This window comes from Hirundo rustica, chromosome 21, assembly GCF_015227805.2.
Source record: "Hirundo rustica isolate bHirRus1 chromosome 21, bHirRus1.pri.v3, whole genome shotgun sequence".
In the NCBI taxonomy this organism is placed as follows: Eukaryota; Metazoa; Chordata; class Aves; order Passeriformes; family Hirundinidae; genus Hirundo; species Hirundo rustica.
The window spans coordinates 4,762,462-4,777,876 of NC_053470.1; the positions used below are offsets into that span (position 1 = coordinate 4,762,462).

Genomic DNA, 15,415 nt, shown 5'->3' on the forward strand with positions numbered 1-15,415 from the left:
CCACTGTTTTCTCACCCTGTGATGAGCTAAACTCCCATCTTTCACACTCTTGTGCCCTGCAATCCTTCCTGCAGTGCAGGAAGCCTTTCCCATGGACTGGGATCAAAGCCAGTGTCCCTCTGGGCTCTGGGCTGGGGTCCCAGACCCCCCTGTCCAGGTCTCTGACCCTCCAGGGCAGCCAAAGGAATGCCCTGGACTCCAACAGGGCGAGACTCCAGCACCTGAAAAACTGGATTTAGGCCACGGAAATTTGTCTTCTGGGGTGCAGGGGCTTTCCTTCCTGGGGCCACAGGGTGATGAATCCAGCCAGGAAATTGGTAACCCTGAGCCTGCACACCAGGAAATGCGGCCGGGGCTCCCTGAGCTCCTGGGGGTTTCCTGGGGGTTTGCAGCCCCCTTTGCTGAAAGGAGCCCAGGGTCTGAGCACTGCCAGTGCCCTGATGCAGTTACCAACGCTGCGCTGTGTCTCTGTATTGTGTCTCTACAAATGAGCTCCTTCAGCTGCATCTCCAGCAGCGTTCCCAAATGGCATGTGCTAAATGGAGTGCGTTGTTTTGTTGACCTAGCTTTTATCTCACAAGCAGGGTTTTCAGATAATCGTCCATCAAAGGCCATCATATTTTGGGAAGTGTTACACTCGGTTAAATAGGCAACATCATCTTCCGGTAGTCTCTACACTTTAAATTCAGGCTGTGCTGTAACACAGCAATGAACACAAGGAGACAGGATTGAGAGTAGATTTTTCCAAGACAGAAGGCTGAATCCCAAGTCTCACAGAAGATTTAGCTCTTTCCACGCTGGATGCAAGCCTTGTGGCTCTGCAATAATTAGCGCGCAGACTGCAGACTAAGTTAAAAACGGACTTCCTTTAAAAAATCATGATGTGCACAAAATAATGTTATTTTGAAAACTTAAGAGAAGTAGTTTGTCAGCCCATACCCATTTGCTTATGAGCTCATAGAGGAGATACAAAGTTGACTGGACAGCTCTGCAGTTTTAGAGTTGGGGTCAGCTGTTAGCTTGGCTTCCTTCTAACAAAAAATTCTTTACAGCTGCAGCTAGCCAATAAATGGAGTTTTTCATCCACCTACCTTTGCTGGGGGGGAGAGGTGCACATCCAGAGTTGTATCATGCTGAACACCGGAGCAGGTGCTTTTTTCCCCAAATTAGAGCCTCAAACCTGAAGATATTGGACCATGAGGGTGTTGAGGGTTTCCTTAAGTCTTAGGTTATAGATGGAGAAAAGTTTGATTTATTTGTTCTGGATATTTGTAGAGATTTATTTACATAAATTACATTGAATTTCCCACAGTAAAGGATTATTTTCCCTCATCTCTGGCCCGGGGATTGCACCAGGACTACAACACCTTCCAGCAGCTGTACAGGAAGGGATGTGATAATTTCTCCTCTATTTCCCAACGTGATGAATAACTTTGAAATAACAGCAAAGGGATCTTTCAGTTACAAAGAGATTAAGAAAGGGGGGAATGGGTCTTTATAGAAATATGCATCTCTAGGTAATAAAATATTGAATGTGATGAAGTGAATTCAGCCTCATAAAATGAATTCAGCCTCATTTTTAGTGCTCTAAAATTGTAATGTAGAGGAGAACCTAATCCAGACATTTCTTCAGGCATTGCAGTTTCTTCATTAGCCTTTATTTCTTCTCGCTTCTGCTCTCTTGACAGCTTTTCAAGTCTCGGCTTCTTCCTTTTTGAAATGCTTTGATGTGCTCATCTGTTTGACAAATTGTTTAAGGTCTTGATCTTAATTTAACATTTGTAGATGCCCACAGAGGGTTTTGTTAATGAAGTCTTTATAATACTAAGTGAAGTTCTAGTTTTCTTCAGGAACAAAGTTTTATCCTTGACATTATTTTTCCTTTGGAATGATATTCCTATTTAACAGCCTGGAATTTTTTAGTCTTACACAGTAGCAATGGGCTTGTAATGGTAGGGATGTAATTAAATGAGGATTTTATATTTCTTTGGGGTGCCTTTTTTAAAAAAAAGAATAGGAATACATCATAATTGAAAATGTCTTTTCAATGACAGCAGCCTTTGATACCACAAAAGCAAGAGAGTAAGTGGTTGCCCAACCTCAGATTAGTAGTGCTCTTATACTTTGATGGATAATACTCTCTTTTCTGGATTGAAGCCATGGTTTTTGCTAGTTCATTTGGTGTAAGGTAATTAAATTGAACTAAGGGTTACTCATAAACTATATTCATGAATTTTAGCGCTGCTGACAGTGACAGAGTTCCTGAGTCTGTGATATGGACTGACGGGAATAATTCATTGCCCTGCTGAATCTGGGTCTGGCGTTGCAGATCTCCAATACCAGATGCAGGGGCTGTTAAAAGCCTCCTTGAGGCAGAAGGAAGAGCTGTGTCTAAGAGGAAAAATTGACATGAAAAGGGAGAAAATGTTCCCAAGAGTTCTGTGAAACCAGGAAGTTGTGTGTGTTTTATTGTTAAAATTTGGGTCTATTTTGGGAGCCCCTCTGTGGTGCTTTGGGAGCTGCTGCAGCCCAGGGAGATGCAGAGGAGCACAGCCACACTGTCCTCTGTGACTTCCCTTTCTCTGGAACTGTTTTCTACTTGAATCCCACAAAATGTTTCTTTGCTATAGTAATGTTGGCATTAAAAAAAATTTACACAATTGGGTCGCAGCTTTCTGGCAGTGTGAACAACATAAATGTGCTGTTGGTTCTAAGGCACTTCCCATGACCTTGGTCATAGCAAAGTGATCAAAATGTGATCTCTTTTTGAAAAGACAAAACAGTTTTCTTGTTTTCAAGGGGAAACTTTAGGGAAAACTTCTGAAATGTGGAATTTGCTGATGCTTTTAATCTGCCAGCAAGTAGCAGAGTTTTTGGCTGGTTGGTTTTTTTTATTATTTTTTCTTTTTCCTTCGTGCTTTCCCTCATAAATGAAATCATGTAAATTAATTACATACATTATCTAAAACAATGTAAAATAATTCCATTAGCTAATTCCATTTGGATAGTTTTTAAAAGAAAAATGTTTTGCCTCAGCTTAAAGCTAAGGATCAACATGCACAGCTCTGCTGCCCTTAAATGCTAATGCAGGCTCATTCTTTAGATAAGGACCAAGTGATCCTTAGAAGTGAGAGAGCTGCATCAAGAGGTTTGACGAGGCTCATTAAAGTTCAATTAGAAATTCGTTTTAGCACCAGGCATCCTGCCCCTTTTCTTTCCCAAGCACAAACAATAAAATTTTCATCACGTACAAGTCCACGCTTAAAATGTGCTATGGAAATAAATAATCTTCATGTTTAATTCATCTTATGTAATTATTGATGTCCATTAGGGATTTGGTTCAGGCTTTGGGTGTGCGATTCCCAACTGTCCCTACAGGGAAGTTTGTCAAGTGAATTGAAATAAAAATTATATTCAGGGGAGTTATGATAGATCTTTTCTAAGGAGTTCATCTGTTTTCTGAGCAGTGAAGGGTTGGCACACACTCAAAAAAACTTGACTTGGCACCTTTATATTGGGGGATTTCATGTGCCTTTTAGCAGTTTGTGGAAGTTTTATTCATTTAGCATCACGCTATTTTCAGTGATTGGTTCTCAGCCCCTCCTCCTTCCCCCAATATCACGAAAATTTAAATTTTCACTGGGCTGTTTGATTAGAGGGTATGAGTTCTGTGAGACTCGTGACGGGGGCATCTACAACATCAGTAAATCCAGATGTGAAATTCGAGGATTAGGCAGCTTCCATGTGCTGTGGCTCTCCAGGCTGCTCTTAATTCCGTTTTTTTTCAGCGATAAACCTGCCAAGAGTGCAGTGCTTGTTATGCCATGATGGATGTCTTGTGGAGTCAGTCCTTGTCCCCAGTGCCTGCCCTTTCCCTGCCTTTGTTTCCTCTGCAGTGCTGCTTATCTGTGAGGCGTTGTGCAGCCTTCTGAAACGGCGCAAACCTTTAAATAAATGGGGTATTTTTGGCTGAATGCAGGCATGGGGACTGGTGTGATCGCTTTCTAAAGTGCTGGGTTGTGGCTGTTCAAACCCTGCCTTTGAGGGGCCGTTCTACAGAGTGGACGCTGTCTGCATGTAAAATTATTCATTAGAAAATGACTGGGAGAAGTAAACGAATCCTGGGATTTTTATTTATTTATTTTTTAATTGCATTTATCGCTTACTTGCACTAATGCAATCAATGCAAAAGTGTTTGGGGAATCTTAAAACATAGAAAGCAAATAATATAGAGGGTAATGACTCGTGTCAGGGAAAGAGAGGTGCCCTTTGTGCTGTCCCAGCAAGTCTTGGCTATAATCAGTTTAGGAGGGTTTTTAATTCCCAAATTGGTGATCAAAACTTTGCTGGCAGTTGCAGCTGCTTGGTTCTCAGTCCTGCGGCACAGGTCATTAGTGACTGCATTTTGGCTGCCCCACAAGACATGCATTTCCATGAGTTTTAAACACTATTCAGTGGTACTGACCTGGCAGGAACAGTATGTTCCAGAGGAAACTCAAATATTAAGTCTTCGTAATTTTCGCTGTAAATCACTTTGTAACCCTGCATTAAAAGAGAAAAACCCTCTTAAGATATTTATTTCCTGACTGCAGTTATAAAATTAATGTTCTAATCTAAAAAAATTTAAAATACTAATAAATGGGAAAATCCGCAGAGAACCCCTCCATGTCTAAAACCAAGCCAGCCCAGTGACACAGATACTATTAATTGTCATTGCTCAGTGTTCTTAAAGAACCTTCCCTGAGTCTTTTTTGAAAGACAAATAACTAATTTAAATAAGCTGCACTTTTCCCATCCGAGGTAGGCTAGGTCTTAGAGCTGACAGTGCAAAGTGTAACCTCACAGCCATTAAACATTAAATAGGCATTTTGTGAAGGCAGGGGCTGTAACAGAGGCCCTGGTGTGTGTTTCTTCACCTCCGTGTGAGCTCTAAGCAGATGATTTTGGTGATTCCCCCCTGAATGGACAGAAAAAATCATTCCCCTTTTGGTAGGAACTGCTCATTAAATTTTAGGTCACAAAATTCACTTGCTGTGATCTCTTGGGTGAGCACACTTGGCCATTCCTAAAGAGCTGCCTCAACTTCGACCCAAATGTTTCCTGCTGATAGAAATGCCACTTCCTCCATTCCTCGTATATTCGGAATCAGCACCTTGCGTGACGTCTGCAGCTTGGCCCAGTGCACGGAGACAGCGAGCTGACACACAATTCCTCCTTCCCAGTGATGCTTCCTGGAGGATCAGCTCTCTTTCCGCTGCCTGTGCTGCTCTCACCCAGGATGGAAAGCTGCAGATAGCCCAGGGCTGCAGCGTGGGCTTTCAGTGACTTGGATGGGAGCTGCACAGATGCATCAGGACAGCATGGGCAGGCGCTTTTGGGAAGATCAAGAATAACTCCGGTCTGGCTAATGGACCCCAGCTCCTCTCCCTGCCCTTTTGGCAGCCCTTCGTGGTGACACAAAGTGAGTACAAAGCCTGGCGCCAAGACAAAATGCAGTGATTTGTGCTGTAAGTGTTCCTAAAGGCAAAAGGGATCTTTGAGGGCTTCCCTGAATTGATTCCTGCTTGAACTGAAGCCAGAGCTTAAGCCAGACTTTGCACAAGTGCAACTGCCTGTCCCACGGCCGTGGCACTGGGGAACTGAGCTCTCAGACCAGGTTTGTCTCAGGGTCTGGGATGAGCTGGGCATGGGCAGCCTGCCAGAGCGTGTGTGGGGTGTTTATCCAGCTCAGCCCTGAGCAGGGGTTGAGCTTTCCTGGGTGGAAAAAGAACCAGCCTGGAGTGGGGATGGATCTTGCTGAGCATCTGGTCCCTCCTGGGAGCAGCACAGCTTCTGTTTGTGATGGTGAATAAAACCGAGGTGACAAAATCACCATCACAAACAGCACACACGGAGCTTTCCCACCTTGGCAAGGGGGTCAGTGGGATCCAGTGGAAAACAGAGGCTGAAGGAGTGGGTGTTAGAGCCCTGTGATGAGCTGAGATGATGTTCCTGACATCCTGTCTCCTGTTTTGGATGGGACCCCTTTGCTCCTGTGAACAGGTTATGTGGGCGTGCTGGACTACATTTCCTGTCCCATCTGCTTTGCTGCTGAGGAGAAGGAAGTTTTGAAGCTACTCTTTCTTGTTGATTACATCCTTCAAATCAGTTCCATCTCCAGGGAGTGTGGAGTCTTGGGGCAGGGGGTGAGGCTTGTTGGTGGTTTTGTTTGGGTTGGCTTTGTCTTTTAAACTTACGCCTTGTGTGTCTGTTTGAAATAAAAACATTTGAAATATAGCACTTTGGACTTAGAATTACATTGCATAATTTCTATATTAAGATGTAAACCCGTCATAATACCTCAAGTTCACACAAACCAAATATTTAAACCTAAGACGTTTTCTATTAACATGTAAAGAAAGCTACAACCCAGGGAATTCTCTGGCTAAACACATGAATTATGCTTAATTACAAACCACTGTAGTTCATAAAAACAGCAGCTATCAAAGATGAGGTGAGGTCTTTTCCAGTCTTTTGATCACAATATGATTAGCCACAATTGCCTCAAGTCACTAATTATGTAGACAATTTTTTCACGTGCTGATTCTTTTTTAAATGCAAACTCAATGGTTTCTTTTGTAGCCACTGCACCCATTAAAATACTCTCTTTCTGCATTGTGAATTGAATTCCAGCTTTGATTCAAAGGCAGTTTGACATAGGTTGGAGGTAAAATTAATTATCTAAACAACAAGAAATGTAAAAAAAAATTGGAAAAAGGTATAGTTGCTAACACAGTGTGCTATTAGCATAAAAATATTTGAAGTTACAGTAATGCCACAACCAGTGGTAACTGTTACCAGGCAATCAGAATTAGTTTGCTTTTTTTTTTCTTTGGGGAAAGATTATCAGGTAACAGGAATTATCCAGTAGGATTAGCAGTTACTGAAATGGAAATATTCTGGCTGCAGTCAGTGGCTCCTAGGTCAAACTCCTATTTAGATCACCCCTTTCCTTTGCATTGTGTCTCCTCTAATGTTCTCTGCTCTTTGAATACAGAAGTTGGGTTTCACATGCAGAATCACAGAATCACTGGGTTGGAAGAGACCTCCAACATCGAGTCCAACCCAGCCCAAACACCTCAACTAAACCACGGCACCCAGTGCCACATCCAGGCTTTCCTTAGACACATCCAGGGATGGTGACTCCACCACCTTCCCGGGCAGATAATTCCAGTACTTTATCACCCTTCCTGTAAAAAACTTTCCCTGATATCCAACCTTCATTTCCCTTGGTGCAGGTTATGATTGTGTCCATGCCCTGTTTTGGAGGTGAAGCAGGGATCTGACACTGCTGTCACCCCTCCTGGCCCCAGAGCAGAGGGACTGTGCCCACCCCAGTGCCAGGGCTGGGCTGGTGTGTGGCTCATGGGCTGTGTCTGCGAACACTTTTGTCACTGGTGCATTTGGCTCCATTTCCAAGGCACAATTTTTGCTCTGTTACACACAGGGATCTAGGGTTAGGGTGCTTGGGCCCCTTCTCTGTTGGCCTCAGGGTACAAAAGTGTCAGGGCAGAAAGCAGCTCCTGGCTTTGTAAAAGCTGAAGGTCAGTGATGAAGAAGGGACATCTTCTGAGGCATTACAGGAGAGGTTGGCTCCTGTTCTTTAAAATCCACTTCTTTATGCAGAACATATAGTGACAGTAACAGGAAATGTCATTAACCTTCCTCTCATTTGGGGAGGAACTGTTTGACTGCACTAAAATTATTATGAGCGAGACACTGGGTATAAAGCAGGAGTGCTAATTGGAAATTAAGCCAGAAGAGAGGTGTCTGAGGGACAGAGCAAAAGGTGACGCTGGCATATGTCTCATTCTCTGTGCGAGGGACTGCAGGAAAAAGGAGAATGGCAGAGGGCAAAGCTGCAGCCACGAGGAATTGCTGTGGGTTTAATGTGTTTGCTGTACCCTGCTTCCTGGCAGAGACCCTGCTCTGTGCACCCAGTGCCAGACTTCCGTGAAATGAAAATTCTGCTGTGGTGGAAAATACTATTGCTGGTTTTTTCTGGCTGTGCTTTGCTCTGTTTAATTTTCTTTCCTAAGAGTGTTCTAAAATACTTAAATACCCTATATTGTCTATGCTGGCTCTTTAGCAGGGAAAGAGCATCATGCTCCCTTGGGGCTTTGGATGTCACCAGCTGAATTGGTAGAAGGGAATAAAGTTTTGAAAATCCTCCCTGGGACTGTGCTACTCTGAGTTGTTTGGTGTCCACTGGAGAAAATGCCCTTTTGTGTCAAGACTGTGCTCTTTCTCATCAAAAGATCAAAATGAGAGTTGATCTTCTGCCCTCTCGTGATTTTGTCTGTGTGTGTTGCTCTCTTGTGGGGTGCTGAGTTGGAGTTTTGTGCTGGGCAGTTTCTTTCTGGATCAGAAAGTGGCTGTTGGTTCTGAATTAGGGATTTTTAAAACCAGGCCTCCAGAGATACAGAGATATCTTCTTCTTATCTTTTTACATTGCACAAAGCTGTTCAAAGAAAAACTGAAAGCCGTTCTCTGCAAAATAACAATTTTCTTTCACTTTAGTTAGTAACATTCAGAATTACTGAAACTGGGTTTAAATATTTCTTTTCTTCTATTTTTTTTTTTTTTTTTTTTTGAGGGGTTCCATTTGTTCATTCCCAGTTTTTGGTTTAAGGGGCAGACACAGCCTGTCCCTCCACCTCTGGCTCTGCCCCTTAAACTAAAGAAAAATTTGTCCAGTAGTGCCCCTGTTGTGATAAAAATGCAACTTCAGTCTATGCAGGCATACTTTCAGAGACTGGAACAAATAGAAGGAATATTTTTACTGGTTTGTGGACTACAAGAGAGAAAACTTGCAGCTGACTGTGAGATTTGTAACTTGAGCTGGTTCCCTGGTGCTGGGGACGTGCTCTGGGGTGGGTGGGACACTTTGGTCTTGGATTTATTTAGTATGAGGGGAGCCCATGGATGGGATTCAGATTTTGTAGCCCTCGTGCAAGGAATAAGCCTTGGTCTCAAATAGGAGTGTTACACTCTGGTTTGTAAAGAGCTGTGTGAGGCCAGCAGAGGTGACTTTTCTTCCTAAAGCCGTATAAATCTCTCCTTTGTCACACCTGGTGGGCTCAGGGAGGGAGTCCTGAAGGAGCTGAACTCAGAATAAAAATGGGGGGGAAAATTTGAGTAAAACACTCTTCTGTGCCTCAGTCACAGATGAGTTAAAGCTTAAAAACTGAGTTAAGTTTTCAAACTTTTTTTTTTTTTTTGAAAGATAATTCTGAGTAGCTGTGTAGCAGCATTGACTACAATGCTAAACTCAGCCTGCAATATACTGAAAAATATATTAATAGTGGGATAGAGTCTTAAATGCCCTAACATTGTTCTCCTATAGCACTGGCTTTAAACATTTACACTTTTCAAGAGAACACCAGCTTAATTCTTAATTAAAATCATTAAGCAAGTGCAGATTATATTTAGTTTAAATATTTATTGGCTTTGTTTGAGCTTTCAAAATAGATTAGACTATGAACAGCAAAACTGCTAAGATCTGAATGGTAATTTTACTTCTGAGCCCAATCAAGAAGCTAGTCAGGAATAAGCTACGAAGTTGCTGTGATTGAGGAAATACTTTAATAAAGTGTGTACAGAGGGCCTTTTAAAAACGAGTGCTCTCCAGTAAAGAAAAAATTTCATTGTATCTGACAGTATTTTAAAATCTTGCATTTTCTCGTTGCTTTCTGGGAGTTGCAGTTCTTCCTGTTGCTCCAAGTACAACTGCAAAAAATACACAGTGAGCTAAAGGCAGATAAAAACATACCAGCCTGTTAATCCCCTTGTTTTTTATAATGCTAAACATGTTAAATTGAAGCCCATGATTATCCCAGTTGATTTAACTGGTCAACACATACGAAGTTAAGCACATCTGTAAATGTTTCCAGAGTAGAAATATAAACCTTGCACAAAGTAAATGTTCGCAGTTTTAATGGTATCTCTGTGTGTAAATAGGGTTTAAAATATTCCCCCCAGCAGTATTTGGTGACCCAGAGCATCCTTTGGCACAGCTTTTTTTCCCAGTATGGCTCAGCCCCTCTACCAGAGCACCAAGGCTTTTTCAAGGGCCAGTTCAAACTCTTGGCTCCTCATTCCTGTTCTCCTATAGCAGTTTTATTCCCTGCTCTACCCTTCCATTTTGAGAAACTGCTTCTCTGTTGCATTTATCTGTCACGTGCCTGAAGGCCATCCTGCAAGCTTTAGGGGGATTTAATGTAACGTGCAGGTTTAATTTTGCAAAAATGCTCCTGCGGCCTGAATAACTCGGTAATTACAAAATCTTTCGGGACCGAGTTGGAACCTTCTGGAAGCCCGTTTGGCAGTGTCTCACGATTTTTTGGTGTGGCGAGAAGTGCTCCTGCGATTGACAGGCTCTTTGTGCGTTTCCTACGGAATCTTCAGCTGGCCTTGCAGCCTTCCCTTGGCTTGTTCTCTGTATTGTGAAGCCTGTAAGAGCTGCAAGATCTTTCCTGCTTTTTCTTTATACTGCTATGAAACATTATGTGGACTGTTTTAGGTTGTGTTTCCTGTCTAATTGTACGCTGCCGTTCAGGTTGGAATAGAGCATGTCTTTGATTTTTTTTTTTTCCCTCGGCCTCATTACATTTCATTCCCTGTTTCACGCATCGCCTGTCCTGTTAGTCCATAAATCTGATCTATTCTAATCACTGTAAATTCTCTCTTTCCCCTAGCTGTGTGTCACCAGCACCACTAGTCACTTTGGAAATTGCTTTCCTGAGAGGTCATTTCACAAAAGATAAAGGAGGAGGCAGTGTGCAGTGTGCAAGGCTGGGGGTTTCTCACTCCCTCCAGCCTCAGAGCAGCTGCTGCGCTCTGTGCTCTGCTCACAGGCTCATCTCAGCACCTGTCACATGCTGGGGGGTCACCAAGATGGGTGCCTTGGGCCTGGGAGTGCAGCCTGGCAGAGTCTTCACTGGGGGTTGCCGTCTGTGTGCAGTATAAATTACATCATTTTGGGTGGCCTGGTAAAGGAGAGTTACCAGTTCAGGGTCACCGCTGCTGCAAAAAGGACTTTTAAAGGCAGAATTTTTGTGGTACTCGGAAACAGACAGTGATGCAGAGCCAAGAACCTGCATTGGATGCTCCATCACAGGATCCCCTTTTACATGAGCACGTTGTGCAAATCTTCTGTGTCTCCTGCTTGGCTTCCTCTCCCCTTTGAAGAGCACTGATGGGCTGATATTTGGTGCATTGATATGACAGTAGCTCTGTGGGTTAGCTGAGATCAGTTACATCAGTAATTTTCCCATTTTCCATGCTTACAGATGTCAGTGCCTCCCCTAAGCTCTGGTTCCTCTGCTGACCCTGCTTTGGGGCTGGCTTGGTGGGGCAGACACCGTGCTGCAGCCAACACACACTGCTCATGGCCTTCCTTGAGCTGCTGCTGCTTTTCCTGCTCCTTCCCCCTCTCATTTATCACTTCTGTGCCGTGCTAGGTATCACAGGACACTCCTTGGAAGGGGTTTTGACTTTCTTGGATTCCTGCACAGCCTCTGCACGGTGGTTTCCCTGGTGCTGCTCCAGGCTCTGGGGTCTGTGTGCTCTGGGGAGTTTTGCCATTTTGTTCTCTCGGGATGTGCAGTAGAGATGTTTTAGAGCAAGAGCTGTTCAGTTCCTTAGAGCTTCAGGTTTTTCCCTGACCTGGGCTCCCGTGCTGGATGATTCCCCTTGCCTGTGATGATGATCCATGATATGTGTAGTGGTTCATGGCCACGATTCACTCTTGCACAAGGATGCCATCCACTGTCTTGGATAAATGAGTTTAAGATTCGTGAGTTAGAAGAACACGATGAGATTTAAATACTGGTATTTATTTTTCCTGAGTCCCTTCCCCTTGGTTGGTTTTTTTTTTTTTTTTTTTTTTTTTTTTTTTTTTTTTTTTAAAAAAAAATTCCCTTCTGATATTTCACTAATCAGGGAGAATAAGTGGGGATGAGAACATGCCAGTTTTTGGTTGGATTACTGAAGTATCCACAGCCATGTGACACTACTACAGCAAAATTCAATTAGGATGCTTCATAGAGGTTTTACTTGATTAATGTATTTATCTGATTTCTTGAGCTTTAGTAGCTTTTTAATGACCTTTTGAGTGTTTCTGGTTTTTAAATGACTCAGATTACTTGCCTTTCCAGGCCAGGGGTGCTGCAACATCATGTGTCATGCTGTGCTGGCTTTTTTCAGTCCACTGGTGACTGCTGAAGGTATAAATTCTCCCTGGTGCGCAGAAATATGCCAATGTATTCCCTTCTGCTAATTTTTCAGGTGTGTTAGTTTAATTAACAAAGCTAATGCTTAGGGATCTGATTGCTGAAAAGCTCTGGTGACAGATTAAACCTTCCTGTATGGAGCTGTTTGTTGTGTTTGCAGAGAAACTGTTCAAATCAGTGAAATTTTGCAACAGTGGAACCCAGAGAAGAAATTTGGTGATAAACCAGACTAAATAAACAAGTGGAGGAGAGTGGCATTAGCTCTTGCTGGTGTTGGTGTGATGAAAGCTGCTTGCACTTGAAGATGTTAATTATGGGCAATTTTTCCTTGGTGTCGTGAGGTTTGAATTTCTCAGAACTACGTTTAATGATAAAACACCAAAATCAGAACAAATTCTGAGTAAGCCACCATTGACCAAGCTGTACAATTAATAGTATTTTGCCTGATGGACTAATTTAATTGGGACGTTTCAAATACACTCTAGAAAAGCGGCTTAAATTTTGAGGATAAACGTTGTTTTTCATTAATTTCTCTCCGTTTTTCTCCCCCAGAGGTCTCCCTGGCACGTTTGAGTCTCCTCCCCGGTGAGCAGTTCAGCCCAGTGCCATCCACAGGTTCAGAAGAACCCGCTGAATTCCTGCTTGGAGCGCCCTGAGCCACAGGCACAGCAAACCTGCCCAGCTCATCACCGTCCACGGGCCTCAAACCTCCTTTGGAGCAGCTGCCAGAGGGGCTGACCTTCCCTGTTTCCTGCTCTGCTGCCCAGATCCTGTTCCATGGCTGGTGGAAAGCGCCGTCTCCGCGGCTCTGCGTGAGATCCGCTCCCTGCTCCAGCCCCTGCTCCAGCCCCTGCCAGCAGCTGCATCACCACCCACCAGATGTGCAAGTGGCTGCAGAGAGCTCCCCTCCCCGAGCACAGGTGCTCTCTGTCGAGGAAAAAGTAAGTGTTGCTCAGCAAGAGCCGGGCAAGCGTATGACTGCGAGTTCAGAGAAAGAAACTGCTGCTCCTTGGGGACGGGCGAACGGGACAGGGCGCTGCAGAGTTCTGGCACTGGCTGGGTTGGGAAAATGCCAGTTCCAGCACACTGCTCCTAATTTGCCTGGCAAGGCAGCTCTCCCGGATGAAGTGAGAGGTGGTGAAGCCAAAATTCTCTTCAGGATGCTTTATTTGGTTTAAAACGTTCTGTTATCAAATACTGCTTCTGACTTTTTCTAACTTTTAACTAGCCTCAGCTCACCTCCGTGTTTATTTTAAATTCAGTGGTACTTCACACAAAGTGTTCTCATCAGCCAAGCCGCTGCTGGGTTTGTACACAGAGTAGTTTAGTGCTCATCTGTCTCATTTCTTTACTGTCCAAGATGAATCTCAGGGGACTGAAGCTCTGAACCAAGTGGCTTCGGGCTATTCATCTGGAAAGCAGAGCCACTTAGACCTTTGTAAAGAAAATAATTTAGTAATCAGTGCAAGAGGCCAGTTTCTAAGCCAACCCATTTGGAAAAATTGCCGGTGCAGTAACTACAGACGTTTTATGACAATAATGCTGATTATGTCCTTCTATTATTGCCAGAAATCCTTCTTCCCCACAACCTCAGGATTGAGTTGGTTTTGCTCTAACTTCAATGTGCATTAGAAATGCTTTGTAATCTGAGACTGAGCTGGACATTGAGCTGCTGACCAATACAGGTGGAGCCATTGGGGAGCGAGGAAGACACTGCTGCTCTGTCCATCCTCCCTCAGGAGCAGGGAAGGACCCTGGTCTCTGTTCTCTTGTACAAGGGGGAAGAAGGGGCCGGCTCAGGGTGTGTTTGCCTGCCCCTCCTGCCTGCCAGCCCACGCAATCCACAGGCTTCAGGTGTCTCTGGGAACACACAGTGCCAGGGGGATGGCACTGGTCTGCTCCCCTGCCCTCCAGGTGTGCCAGTTCAGGGCACTCTCACCCAAACACACAAGGTTATCACTCTCCTAAACCACGTTGTGCTAGTTAGAGATGTGTGGTAAGCCTTAGAACTTTTATCTGATCTCAGACTTCAGGCCCTTACCTTGGAGTTTTTCCTTATTCTCTTTGCTTCATGAGAATATGAGAAGATACCTGTGGTCCTGAACACATTTAGCAGTGTTGTTTCTGCACTTTCCAACCAGGAAGGATGTCCTGCAGTGCTGGACATCAGCCAAACACAAAAGATGCTTTTCCTATTGAAAAATCTTTCTGGCAAGCATCAAGCTTGGGGTGAAACACAGCATAAAATGAAGTGAAGGGGAGACTGGTCTGTAGCTATAACGTTAATGCAAGGTTCTGGCTGTATGGTTTTTAGTTTTGCTTTTGTTTTGATTGCCCATGGTTTATAATATTTTTGAAAGGATTAGGGTAAAGGATGGGGTTCCTGTACCTGTGCTAGTGAGAGATTCACTGCTCCCTATCAACAGTTACGTATCATTTAGGGAAAATTTCTGCAGGGGTTTGCTGTCCCGACTTTTTTGCTGTGGGCTGCTACATGGAAAAGATGTGGGGCAAAACTTCCCACCAGGAGGGAGCAGGGGGACAGGTGACATGGGCTCTCCCATTTCAAACCCAGGGAATCTCCAAGCACCACTTCCCCCAGCAGGGCACAGCAAGGCAGCCCAGACTCAGCACACAGATCAAATCTACTGTTTTGCCATCTTGGTTTCATGTGGTAAAGGTTACTGCCAAGTTCAATTAAACACATGGAAAAATAAAAGGAGGAACAGAAGTGATGTGCCTTGAGGCACAGAAGCCTTTATGGTGTCCTTCACAGGCTCAGTTGCATTGCTGGCAACTATTTTCAGCATTGTTTTTGAGCATTGTTAGTGAGGAGGGAGCAGAAAGAAAATAATCCTAAATTGATGTGCCCTAAAGGCTCATCTAGAAGATTTTCACTAGCTTCATAAAAGCTCTTAATCTAAAAAAAAAAAAAAAGAGCAAAATTGTTTATCTCCTTTGCATGGTCTTGTCTTTCAGCCTCTTGATTTTTGTTGTACTATCCTTGTTCCTTAAAATTCAGAGAAGTGCCTTGAAGCTTACATACTATAAAATCAGTAATTATGGATCTTGAAGGATGTTTTGAGCAGCACTTCAGCAGGAAGCCAAGGTCTGCACACAAGGTCAAGACTCCAGGGTTGTCT

General features: G+C 43.8%; 1 protein-coding gene across 4 annotated transcripts in view; it reads left to right on the forward strand.

Annotated features, from left to right (window-relative positions):
- The first annotated feature begins 12,924 nt into the window (after positions 1-12,924).
- The window catches only part of LOC120762079 (5-hydroxytryptamine receptor 2A), a 71,039-nt gene continuing 68,548 nt past the window's right edge, over positions 12,925-15,415 (forward strand). For 2 of the 4 annotated variants that reach the window (XM_040084102.2, XM_058423240.1), the window contains exon 1: positions 13,077-13,213. The gene's annotated coding sequence lies outside the window, so the exon portion shown is untranslated. Of the gene's footprint in view, positions 13,214-15,415 lie in introns of all 4 variants that reach the window. The other 2 variants (XM_040084112.1, XM_040084103.1) reach the window with 2 other exon arrangements.